General features: G+C 38.7%; 1 protein-coding gene across 3 annotated transcripts in view; it reads right to left on the bottom strand.

The window, feature by feature from the left end:
• Positions 1-14,079, bottom strand: part of HYDIN (HYDIN axonemal central pair apparatus protein) — a 463,051-nt gene that overhangs the window by 406,572 nt on the left and 42,400 nt on the right. The window contains exon 1 of one of the 3 annotated variants that reach the window (XM_050772651.1): positions 12,124-12,232. The exons of 1 other annotated variant lie outside the window; for it this stretch is intronic. The gene's annotated coding sequence lies outside the window, so the exon portion shown is untranslated. Of the gene's footprint in view, positions 1-10,501; positions 10,810-12,123; positions 12,233-14,079 lie in introns of those variants that run through there. One more of the 3 variants, XM_050772652.1, reaches the window with a different exon arrangement.

Below are 14,079 nucleotides of genomic sequence, written 5' to 3'. Positions count from 1 at the left end.
AGTTTAATTGTATACTGGGGAGGAGGAAAAGCTGTTTGCCATGGCTTTAATTGCTAAGAACACACTATCTTTTTCGGAACCATCTGTTTAATTGTAATTACAAACAGCGATGTAAAAACGCAAATGATTAACAAGTACAAAATTCCCTACCACTAACAGTTTTAACATAACAAGCCATATTGTGAAAGAGTACGTTGCCTTTTCCTGCAATATTTCATGATTTGGCAACTGACAACCTACCATTTTTTACAGAATCTCATTCTGGTAGAGCTAAAGGTATTAATTAGTATTCTTAGATTACATCCTCCTGTTATTGCTTTTTATTAAATCATAATTCCCTCTAGGAGTGAAGGGATTATATCAGAAATGAAACGCATAAGGCCCCTTTGTTTCCATCTCCCACCAAAATCTTCGAGGTTTCATATGATACACATCATCCATAATTAATTACCAGGCATATTCCAAAGCATTGCAAGACTACTTTTTGGCTTTCATAAACACAAATTTCTGCTTTCCTGGTTTTGAAATATGCTTCCCACACTGTTATTATTTTAAAAGTCATCAGTACTGGTAATTGTTTTCAGACATCAATAAAAATAGCTTAACCTTGAAATTTATTTTAATTAGGGATTTTTCAAAGCCACTGCTGCAAACTTGGGTGGACTGTTTATAATAAAAATGAGCATCAACAACATAGTTGTACAGAACATAGAATTAGGCAAAGTTGTTTAACTTAGGCTTATAATAGCACTTTAAAGAAATAAAAACAGACATAGATACGGTCAGATCATAATGTTATTAGAACAACTTTACATTCAGAACATTTTAGATAGCTTATTAAAGCACGAAGATGCCATTTTAAAATAAAATAAGAGGGGAATTTATGAATTGCCAGTGAAATTACAAAAGATTCTTTTTTTTCTAGTCATTTCACACTAATTTTTCTTTAAAGTCAACCAAGTTGACTTTTTCATATTCATATTAAGATGAAGACCACCATTTTAAGAATATAGGATTTAGCATAGGATTTGGTATTCATATTAAGATGAAGATCACCACTTTAAGAATATAGGATCTAATATAGGATATGCTGGTTTATTTGAACCAACACTTTCTAACAAGCCTTTCTATAAAGCACAGAACAATTTTTAAAAGTCCACTTTTCCTCCTACCACCTCAAGGGATAAATATGACCCTTTTAAAAAATCAGTAAAACAGTGTGGCGATTCCTCAAGGATCTAGAACTAGAAATACCATTTGACCCAGCCATCCCATTACTGGGGATATACCCAAAGGATTATAAGTCATGCTACTATAAAGACACATGCACACGTATGTTTATTGCGGCACTATTCACAATAGTAATGACTTGGAATCAACCCAAATGTCCATCAGTGACAGACTGGATTAAGAAAATGTGGCACATATACACCATGGAATACTATGCAGCCATAAAAAAGGATGAGCTCGTGTTCTTTGTAGGGACATGGATGCAGCTGGAAACCATCATTCTCAGCAAACTATCGCAAGAACAGAAAACCAAATACCACATCTTCTCACTTATAGGTGGGAACTGAACAATGAGATCACTTGGACAAAGGAAGGGGAACATCACATACCGGGTCCTATTGTGGGGAGGAGGGAGGGGGGAGGGATAGCATTAGGAGATATAACTAATGTAAATGACGAGTTAATGGGTGCAGCGCACCAACATGGCACATGTATACATATGTAACAAACCTGCACATTGTGCACATGTACCCTAGAACTTAAAGTATAATTTTTTAAAAAAAGGAAAAAAAAAAATCAGAGAACTAAAACACTTTAAATCCAAATAAATTAAAAGATTGACAGCACAGTTTTTCAAATTAAATTACATTAGAGGCATTTTATGATATGTCCATTTTCCTCACTTTTCCTTCTCTGCCCAACCTGAAACTCTTCCAGCAATGATCCTACAATTATTTTTGCCTTATTTCAAGCCCCCATCCCTCACAAAAGACATTTTGTATGAAGAGCAGCCAAATGCTAAGTGCTTCTGCAGTGTTAATGAGGAAACAGATCTTGGAAGAAATTATTTGAAAGAAAAAGTTTGCCCTCAGGAATGAGTTGCTGTTTCACTTTTAATGATGGTAACTGTGATTGAGCATATTTCGGTCCATTGCGTTCTGAAATGTGCTCATCCCAAACCAGTGAGTGATCTTTAACCTTTGTGGTCCAGGTCCTACTGGGAATCTGATGATGGCTATGAACACTATTCCCCAAAAGATTAACATAAACATAAAATCTGAGGGCTGACACATCCAGGGTCAAGAATCTATTACACAGATCCCGAATGTGTACCAATTACAACATGGTTTCAATACTAACAGGCTATGAGAGTTTCTTTCAAACTTGATGAGCGTTTTCATGTTCTAAATGTTTTTGCTGCTAAAGTGAAGAAACATTCTCAAAACTATTCTTGAAGCCTGTGAAACTATATAACTACTAAGGGGTAATAACTTCCTTCTATTTTGTGATTGCATAAATCATTCTCACACACAAGCCAGAAGTATTCCTTCCCCCAGATAACTCTAACTTTGCCTTGTATACAAGACATAAAATAAAATACCACCATACAAGTATCATTTTCTAAGAGCTTCTCAGACATGCATTCATTGTTACATCTTTAGATATAATATAGAATAAAATACACACTTCACATAAAAAGAAAATATTTAAGTCACTAGTCTGCATGTATATATTCTTCAGCTGGCATTTGCTAAACCTGAATTTTTCCATCTTTGTCACACATGTATACAGCAAATACATCCAGGTTTCATGTAAGATTTACTCTGATGCTCTCAATAAATAATTCAATACAAAAATTATTAAGAATAGTTATCTCTAGTGAACCAGACTAGGAGAGAGAGTGCAGTAATGAGAAGCCTTTCATGTTTGCATTTCTAAGGTATTTAATTTTTTACAATGAGTATGTAAATGACCGTGCTAAAAAATAAGATTACAAAGTAATACATTGTTTTCTAATATAGGTTATGATGGTTTGTTTGAACCAACTCTCCTGCTGAAAACAACTAAAAATGCTGGTTAAAATATTTTTTAAGCTTCTCAAAAACATCAAAAAGCTAACAAGACCATTAGGAATTACCTAGCCAACATCTAACTGAAAACAGGAACCAAGAAAGGTAAGTAGAGCACTGAAACAAATTTGGTAGGAGATCATCCTCTAGACAAGGACACCTTGAGCTCTGCTTGTGGCTGCCTGGTAGGGCTTCCAGGAAAGGTCAACATCCAGGGCCCATCAAAGGTGGGGAGACTGATAGGAGACTCCACTCCAAAGGCATACACTTTCAATGTTTTGGTCAAAAATAAAGCCTTCCTATCCCACCATTCCCAACTGAACGCAGGGGAAGATTCCTTGGCACCCAACAGAGAGAAAGGTATAAAGAAGAAAAAAAACCTGAAAGGTTAGAATCACAGCCAGCTCTCTTAGAGATGTACAGCCCAAATTCATATCACCTGTGAGCTCCAAAAGCCTCAAACTGTGATTTTTACTTTAAAATGAGCCTGGACAGGTAGTTCCCTGAGGTACCTAACAGAGGCAAATGCAAACCCTCTCTGATGATCCTCCTTCTCTGAGGGCCTCTCTGAGGTTCTCCTTCAACTTAGTCATCAAATACTTCCCATAAATAATTTTCCAAGGAAGACAAGCAGCTCTTGGTCAAAATCAACAAGCATACTAAGAGAGTGGGAAAAGCACCCTGAACAAGAACCAGCAAAAACATCCTGTAGGAAAAGAAATTCAAGAAATGAAAATTAAAATAATTAAAATTAAAACTCAATGAATAGAATACCTAACTATAAGAAGAATGTATTTGATAGTAGGGGACCCTTGCATCTACTTCAACAACTAGAAAATAAAATAGATAAATTACAAAAATCATATATTTTAAGACATTAGAGAGGTATAGAAGAAATACAGTGTTAAATCAAGCTTAGCCTAAAGCTGCCTCCTTACATATTTTAAGTTTGGCCTAAAGGTTCCTCTGTACATTGTGAACTATAACCTAAATGAAGCTGTAAACAGACCATAGCCTACTCTTGTGCCAATCAATGAATTTTGGCCAAAAGTGGCCAACTTTTCAAACTGTGTTCAAATAAGGCAAGCACTGAGCCGTAACTAATCTGGCTATTTTTGTATCTCACTTCCATTTTCTGTACATCACTTTCTTTTTTCAATCCACAAATCACCTTCTACCACATGGCTCCACTGGAGTCTTTCTGAACCTACTCTGGCTCAAGAGGCTGCCCACAGCACACCAAAAGGATAACACATCATGATCAAGTGGATTTCATCCCAGGAATGCAGGGATGGCTTAATATACACAAGTCAATAAATGGGATACATCACATAAACAAAATTAAAAACAAAAACCATACATTATCTCAACAGATGCAGAAAAAGCATTTGAAAAAATCCAGCATCCCTTTATGGTAAAAACCCTCAACAAAATAAGCATAGAAGGGACTTACCTCAAAGTAATAAAAGCCATATACAACAAACCCACAGCCAACAACATACTGAATGGGAAAAAGTTGAAAGCCTTCCCTGTAAGAACTAGAACAAGACAAGGATGCCCCCTTTCACCACTTCTATTCGACATAATACTGGAAGTCCTAGCCGGAGCAACCAGCAAGAGAAAGAAGTAAAGGGCATCCAAATTGGAAAAGAAGTCAAACTGTTGGTGTTCACCAGTGATATGATTATATATCTAGAAAACCCTAAAGACTCATCCAAAAGGCTCCTAGATCTGATGAACAAATTTGGTAGAGTATGAGGTTACAAAATTAATGTACACAAAACAGTAGCACTGCTATACACCAACAACAGTCATGCTGAGAATCAAATCAAGAGCTCAATTTCTTTTACAACAGCTGCAAAACAATAAAATAAAACAAAATACCTGTGAATATACTTAACCAAGTAGGGGAAAGACCTCTACAAGGAAAACTACAAAGCACTGCTGAAATAAATAACATATGACACAAACAAACGGAAACACATCCTATGCTCACGAATGGGAAGAATCGATATTGTAAAAATGACCACACTACCCAAAGCAATTCCCATCAAAATACCAATATCATTCTTCACAGAACAACATGAAAAATTCTAAAATTCACATGGAACCAAAAAAGAGCTCACATAGCTAAAGCAATACTAAGCAAAAAGAACAAATCTAGAGGCATCACATTACAAGACTTCAAATTATACTACAAGGTTACAGTTACCAAAACAGCATGGTACTGGTGTAAAAATGGGCACATAGACCAATAGAACAGAATAGAGAACCCAAAAATAAAGCCAAGTAATTACAGCCAACTGATATTTGACAAAGCATATAAAGATATCAATTGGAGAAAGGACACCCTATTCAATAAATGGTGCTGGGAAAACTGGCAAGCCACATGTAGAAGAATGAAACTGGATCCCCATCTCTTACCTTATAAAAAACATTAACTCCCAATGGATCAAAGACTTAAATCTAAGACATGAAACCATAAAAATCCTAGAAGATTACATTGGAAAAACTATTCTGGCATTGGCTTAGGCAGAAATTCAGGACTAGGACCCTAAAAACAAATGTGACAAAACCAAAAACAAATAAATTGGTCCTAATTAAACTAAAAAACTTCTGCAAAGCAAAAGAAATAATAAGCAGAGTAAACAGGGTGGGAGAAAGTATTTGCAAGCTATGCATCCAACAAAGGACTAGCATCCAGAATCTACAAGGAACTCAAACAAATCAGCAAGAAAAAAAAACAAATAATCCCTTCAAAAAGTGGGCTAAAAACTTGAAGAGACATTTCTCAAAAGAAAATATACAAACAGCCAACAAACATGAAAAAATGCTCATCACTAGTTTGTCAGGGAAATGCAAATTAAAACCACAATGAGACACCACCTTACTCTTGCAAGAATGGCCATAATTAAAAAGTCAGAAAACAATAGATGTTGGTGGGGATGTGGTGAAAAGGGAATACTTCTACACTATTGGTGGGAATGTAAATTAGTGCAACCACTATGAAAAACAGTGGGAAGATTCCTTAAAGAACTAAAAGTAGATCTACCATTTCATCCAGCAATCCCACCACTGGGTATCTACCCAAAGGAAAAGAAGTCATTATATGAAAAAGACACATTCACATGCATGTTTATAGCAACACAATTTGCAATTGCAAAGATATGGAACCAACACAAGTGCCCACTGACCAACAAGTGGATAAAGAAAATGTAAAATGTGTATACCATGGAATACTACTCAACCATAAGGAGGGACAAAATAATGTCTTTTGCAGCAACTTGGATGCAGCTGGAGGCCATCATTCTAACTGAAGTAACCCAGGAATGAAAAACCAAATACCATATGTTCTCCCTTATAAGTGGGAGCTAAGCTATGAGATGCAAAGACATACAGAGTGATGAAATTTGGGAACTCAGTTGGGGAAGTCAGCAGTAGAGTAAGAGATAAGAGACTACATATTGGATATAGTGTACACTGTTCAGGTGACAGGTGCACTAAAATCTCAGAATTCACCACTAAAGAACTCATCCATGCAACAAAAAATCACCTGTACTTCAAAAATGATTGAAATATAAAATTATTTAAAAAGAGGCTGCTCAATTTGCAAATTGTTCTTTGCTGTGAAATGATTCATTAATCATTTTTTAATTAAATTAAACTCTGTTAATTTGGCTAATTTTTTCTTTTAACAATGGACTAGAAGAACTAAAATTTCAGAAGGGAAATGGCCTCTCATCAATGAGTTGAGGTTACTGGTTGTGTTTTTCTCTGAGGACATTTGCTAATTCTAGGCACAGGGAGACAATCCAGCTTGGCTCAGGTAGGGGATTCTTAAGGTAAGAAGAGGTACCAACAGAATAGTTGATGGTTGTAAAATCTGCCAAGACGAACAGGAACCTAAAAAGCGAGGGCCAGATTCCCCTATGGGTGATTTTCTGAGAACTGGAACAGCATGAGACTTCTGAAGTTGAATGAGAACGACTGTAGGGTTCTCCATTCCCCACTACTTTCTTTCTGTGTCCTGACTGCTCTATGATCTAGCCAATTGCAGGTTTTTCATAGCAGACTTGCACCCAAACCTGGGCCTTGAACATTCCTAGCCACTAATAAAGGTATCTAGGTTGCTGCCCACAACACTGAAAAACAAACTAGCCCTGGCCCTGAGCCAAAATCCTTACTCATACCCTGAACCCCCTCACTGTAGTCATAGCTAGGTAGAACACCTGTTTTCTCTTGCTGTCCATTTTGAGGACTGCTGCAGCACCCTGTAAGTTTCCCTAATAAATGCTTTGGATTGACCACTCTGGCATTTAGTCTTTCCTTCTTTCTTTGGAATCCCAACCGGCCCCATCTCTGGACAGTTTGGGGCACTTCCTTGTGGGAAATCTCCTGCCATCATTTTGGGGTGATTCTGGCCACAGGTATTGTGGGATGAAATACAGAGTGAAATCTGCTATAGTCTCTTGGTGCTTAGAACTTGAGGTTCAGAAAGAGGAGGGGCTTGCAACAAACACAACACAGTTTTCCCCCTCAAGATATTTGAATGAGGTTTAACATTTGATTGGGTATGAAACAAGGAATGAAGAATTGGAAACTGAAAGTTTTAAAACAGTATCATAAGCAATAGCATCAAAAAAACATAAAACAAATACAGAACTAACAAAACATGAGCAAAAGTTGCATGTTAAAAATTATAAAACATCATTGAGAGAAATTAAAGAGGACCTAAATCAAAGGAGGTATACCAGTGAAATCTAATCAAAATGCCAGCAGTTATTTTTGGAGATATCAACCTTTAATTCTAAAGTTTGTATGGAAAGGTAAAGGAACCAGTGTTGCCAATTCAATTGTGAAAAATAAGAACAAAGTAGAAGGACTCGAACTACCAGATTTCAAAATACACTGTAAAGTTATTGATTCTATGCTGTTAAAATGACTGGCAGTTCATTTGAGAAAAATATTATTCATATTTTTCTGGAATATTCTGTTACATTGATAAATCAGAAACATGTATTCACATGTATGTGGTGAATTGATTTTTGACAAAGGTGCCCAGGTAAGTGGAGAGAGGAGAATCTCTTTAACAAATGGGGTTGGAACATTCACCCTTATGAAAAAAATACACCTCAACTCTTGCCAACGTCATACATAAAAATTAACTCAAAATCCATCAAAGACCTACATGTAAAACCCAAAGCTATGAAACTCTGAGAAAAAAACATAGAGGAAAATCTTGTTACCTTGTGTTAGGCCAAAGGTTTTTAGATATCACACAAAAACATAAAAGAAAAAATTAATAAGATTAGACTTCATTAAAACTTTTGACTTCAAAGGCATTATGAAGAAAATTGAAACCAGTCCAAATTTCCTCATAGAACTGATGTTTATGGTCTTTGTAAATAAACAGAAATTGGCCCTCTTGATCTTAAGCTTGAAACTGAAATTTACCTTATCTGAGTTCCTTTCTTAGAAAACTGACCCTTGGGCCTCTCGGATAGTATAAAGGAACTGAAACTCACCAGATCACCGCATCCGGACAGTGAGAGACCAAATTCCTCTTCCTTACCCCTCCCTAATTCCTGCTTTCTACATTCTTTCCCTGGTATTTGAATCTCCAGTGTTAGTCAGTTAGAGACAATTTGAGACTCTCTCCCATCTCCACAGCTGCAGCACCCAAATAAAGCCTTCTTCCCTGGTAGTACTCTTTGTTCCAGTGATTGGCTTTCTGTGCTGTAAACAATGAGATCTAGATCAAACCCCTGGCATTTCAGTAACAAAATGTTTTAAAAAGGAAAGATGTGTCACATACTGGGAGAAATTATTTGCAAATTAAATATCTGACTGTTGTCATATATACATATATATATATACACACACACACACACATATATTCTGCATTATCCAAAATGTCACATAAATGGAATTATGACATATATATATATATGAATGATATGGGCAAAGATACAAGCAGAAACTTCACCAGGTTCACCAAACTTCTTCACCAAAGATACAATAACAAATAAGCTCATTATTCAACATCATGAATCACTGGGAAATGCAAATTAAAAGCAGAATGAGACCACTACACAGCTATAAGAATAACTAAACCTAACAAAATGATCACCTGCTAACAAGGGTGCACTATGGCAGTTTCTTGTAAAATTAATACTTACCATATAACCTATCAATCCTACTCCCAGTTATTTATCAAAATAATAACATATGTCCATACAAATGCCTGTATGGGAATATTTATAATGGTTCTACTTATTCATAATTACCAAATACTGGAAGCAATCCTAATGTCTATCAGCTGATGGTACATCCATTCAATAGAATAGTATACAACAATGAAAAGAAATGAGCTACTGTTACATACAACAACATGGTTAAATCTCAAAAGCAATATGCTAAGTATAACAAGCTAGACAAAAAGTGCTATGTATGTCATAATTCCATTTATGTGACATTCTGGATAATGTAGAATCAGAAAACAGATCATTTCATTAGTTGCTATGGGCTGGAAGTGGGGAAGGGGCATTGACTACAATGAGGTACAAGAGAAACTTTCTGAGCTAATGGAATCATTCTACATACTTACTGTGGAAAGTACATGATATGGTTTGGCTGTGTCCCCACCCAAATATCATTTTGAATTGTAACTCCCATAATCCCCATGTGTCATGGGAGGGACCCCATGGTGGGTAACTTAATCGTGGGGGTGGGTTTTCCTGGGTTGTTCCCATGATAGTGACTAATCTCACGAGATTTGATGGTTTTATAAAGGTGAGGTTGCCCTGCACAGGCTCTCTTGCCTGCCGCCATGTAAGACATCACTTTGCTCCTCCTCTACCTTCCACCATGATTGTGAGGCCTCCCCAGCCATGTGGAACTGTGAGTCAATTAAACCTCTTTCCTTTGTAATTACCCAGCGTCAGATATGTCTTTATTAGCAGAATGATAACAGACTAATACAGTACAGAATTTTATATTTTCAAAACTCTTGGAACTGTACACCTAAAAGAGGTGAACTTTACCATATTCCCAGGTAAGACGGGAAATGATTGGTCCAAGGCCTGGGGCTAATTCGAAGTTGGAAGCAAGGCAGCACCTCAGGCTTTCTGCCCTTCAGGCTACCTGTCTGGCAGGGGAATCCCAAGAACAAAAATCCGAGGTCCCGTAACTTTCATGGGAGTGAGAAGTGGCTAGGGAAGGCTGAGGAGGGGAGGGGTCTGCAAAGTCTGGAGAACTCCTGGGACGCAGGGCGAGGACGAGAAGAGGGGACGCCCCGGTCAGTCCCCATGACCCCCACACTTTGACACCACAATCTCTGCGAGGACCTCTGACCTTGGTGCACTCCGGGTCCCACGTTTATTCTACCGCCATTCCCCACCAAGACCCCGCGTCCAACTCACAGACCCCGCCGCCGCTGAGGAGCTCCATACCCAGCTTGAAGCCGCCCGCGCTCCCGCGGCGCCGCCGGAGCTGTTGCCGTCCGTTGCCACGGTAACCACGGAGCCGCACAGCCTAGCAAGCCGCGCGATGATTGGAGGAGGCAAGCGTCCATAGCACCCGCCGCCCCAGCTGCTAGTTGCAAAAGAATTTGGTTTCCAAGGATTCTTCAGACACCACCTCTCCCCAAAGCCACACTTCGCCGGGCCTAGTTCTTTAAAGACGCTTCGTGCATTATCTCATTGAACACCTGCCTTCTGCCTCCCAGTGTTGCTGTGGGAATCTCTTATCTCTACAGGAAATTTTAACCTGTGGTCCTTTGACCTCTTCAGGAGGTCCACGAACCCCCTTAAGTTATAAGCAAAAGTTTGTGGCCATTTACCCGGTCAGATGGTCCATAGCTGTAGATTCTCAAAGGAGCTGGAACCAAAACTCAGGTTGCCCGATGCCCAAGACGGCGCAAGAGTATAAATCCTACATCCATTAACCCCATCTTCCTTCTCAGAGAAACCAGACAAATAGAGTGTGGTTCTTCCTAGACTTCATTTACATTTATTCAAATCATGACTTGAGACATCACCCAAAGACTTTAACTCTTGACCTTCAGTCATTCATTCATTTAATAAAGTATCTATTGATCACTAATTTTGGGTCATATATTTGTCATAGGGACACTTTTCTAAGCATTGAAAGATAGCAATTGTCAAGGCAATTTCTTAGAGCTTTACTTCTGATGTGGGAGACAACAGACGCATAAACAAGATCATTTCAGATTGTGGTACTAAACAAAATGTCAGGATGTGATAGGAAGTGCCAAGGGTGATAAGCCCAGTAGACAGGTGGTTAGGGAGAGTGTCTTTAAGGAGACGATTGCGTTTGAGCTGAGACGTGGGAAGATACCAGCTATAGAAGAGCAAGGAAGAGGGTGGGCAGCACAAGAAAAAGAAACAAAGTTGCAGGCAGAAATGAGTTTGGAGCATTCGAGAAAATGAAGTCAATGTGACTGCCTCAAAGAGACACACTCAGATTGCCCTTCCCTGGCTCTTCACAATACTGTCTCCTTCTCCTCCGTACTTCCTTGCTCCTCCATCCTCCATCACACCCTCTCATGTCACCTTATTTATTTCCATCAAAGCTCTTGTAACTTTTTGTCTGTGAGCTCCATGAGAACAGAGACTGTGTCTCCCTTACGGTATCCCCAGCACCTAAAATAGTGACTGGCCCGGCATGGACACTAAATAAATATTTGTTGATTGCATGAATCTACACATCACAATACTAGGAACTGTGGTTGACTGGGAGATACAATAGATAACAAGATGAAGATGTTTCCGCCTTTGTGAAGCTTAAATGCTTGTGGAATAATTTAATTACAAACTATGTGGGCCAACTAATTGCGAGCAGAATTGAATAATTTAGACTGTAAGTGCTATGGGGAGACATTGAAGGATTCCCTTGGTAATTTCTTCATTCTTTCAATTATTTTTCAGTTCAGTTTCACAAATACTGAATGCCTACTCTATGCCAAACACTGTTGTTTATAACAATGAACAAGACAGACACCAACTTTGCCTACAGAACTTACAGTCTACTGCTGTACTGTCCACTACAGTTGCCTCTAGTCCTTCGTGGCCATTGATCACTGAATATGTGGCTGGTCCTAAATGGAATGTGGAGTAAGTGTAGACTCCAAATTTCAAAGACCTAGTGCAAAACAAGAATGTAGAATATCTCATTAGTATTTTTAAATTGACTTCATATGGAAATGATAATGCTTCAGATATGTTAAATAAGATATATTATTAAAACTCACTTCACCTGTCTTTTTCTTTTTTAAAATCTGCCTGCTAGAAAGTGTTAAATCACATAAGCACCTCATATTATATTGTTAGTAGACTGTGCTGGTCTAGTGGGAGCTTAATGCTATTTGAATAAACAAGTCAACTCTTGTTACAAATGTTAAAGGAGACATTTTAGTAGAGGCATGATAAATAGCGAATTTCAAATAAAGAATTTAAAAATAAAACAAGTTAGGCAACTCTTAAATCTTCGGCACACTGAGTGTATAAAAGGGTCAGGAGAAGGCCAAGTGCAGTGACTCACGCCTGTAATCCCAACACTTTGGGAGGCTGAGACGGGTGGATCACCTGGGGTCAGGAGTTCAAGACCAGCCTGGCCAACATGATGAAATCCCATTTTACTAAAAATACAAAAAATTAGCTGGTCATGGTAGGGGGTGCCTGTAATCCCAGCTCACTTGGGAGGATGAGGCAGGAGAATAGCTTGAACCCAGGAGGCAGAAGTTGCAGTGAGCCAAGATCGCGCCATTACACTCCAGCCTGGGTGACAAGAGCAAAACACCATCTCAAAAAAACAAAAACAAAAACAACCAAGCGGGGGTGGGGGTTGGTCAGGAGTGGGGGATTGAAGAGGATTTCTAAAGAAGATCTTCATGAATGATTTCTTCAAAAAGAGCTGAGCTGTGAGTCCCACCTTCAAATCTCCAGTCAAAAGAAAAGGGCTTTGAGGAAGCCACTGGATGTTTAATATGTGGCACCTGCAGTTCAGAGGGCACAGTGGGCTTGTGTCTGAATCCCACCTGGAAATTCTAAAGGGCAAGAGATATGCTCACTAGTCAGCAGACTGCAGAGCAAAGGAAGAACTGTTTGGTTAGGAACAACCCTCCTTCTTCCCCTAGGATTTGTAGATAAAAGATGTGTGAGTGCTTTCTATGAAGGAGATGAAGTTCACTCAAGAGAGTGTACAGGGTCATTTTAGACCCTTTCCATCTTGTTAGATAAAGAGGTCTCAGAAAAGGGAAACTGACTGCTATGGTTTGAAAGTGTCTCTTCCAAATTCATGTGTTGAAATCCAATGGCCAATGTAATAACTATTAACAGGTGAGGCCTTAAAGAGGTGATTAGGTCATGAGGGCTCCTCTTGCATGAATGGGATTCATGACCTTATAAAAGGGCTTGACGGAGGGAGTTCACACCTCTTACTCTTCTGCCCTCTGCCATGTGAAGACACAGTGTTCCTCCCCTCTAGAGGATGCAGCATTCAAGGTGCCATCTTGGAAGCAGAGACTGCCCACTCACCAAACAAAAAAAACTGTTGTTGCCTTGATCTTGGACTTCCCAGCCTCCAGAACCATGAAAAATAAATTTATGTTCTTTATAAATCACCCAGTTTTGAGTACAAAAGTTACACCAGCACAAACTGACTAACATACTGAGGGTATTGCTAGTTACCCAGGGGTCAAGAAAAAGCAAAGAACCAGCCAAAAGAAAGATGCCCCAGTAAGAGAACTGCAGGATACAGATTTCCAGCAATGAGGGTAAGTTATCTTGAAAGACTCTTGAAAGTGCTCCACCAGAGGATGTATCAGCTTAATCACAGCAGTATCCAACAAGTAAAAACTTTCTTATTGTCCTTTCCTCTCCTCTACCTATGCCCCAATGCCAGAGAGGCCAGGAAACAGTTCTCCAGCTGAGGGTACAGGTGTAGAGATGTCAATGAACCCACAAAAAGGCAACAGAAA

This window comes from Macaca thibetana, chromosome 20 (genome assembly GCF_024542745.1).
Source record: "Macaca thibetana thibetana isolate TM-01 chromosome 20, ASM2454274v1, whole genome shotgun sequence".
Taxonomy (NCBI): Eukaryota; Metazoa; Chordata; class Mammalia; order Primates; family Cercopithecidae; genus Macaca; species Macaca thibetana.
This window is presented reverse-complemented; position numbering and strand designations above follow the sequence as displayed.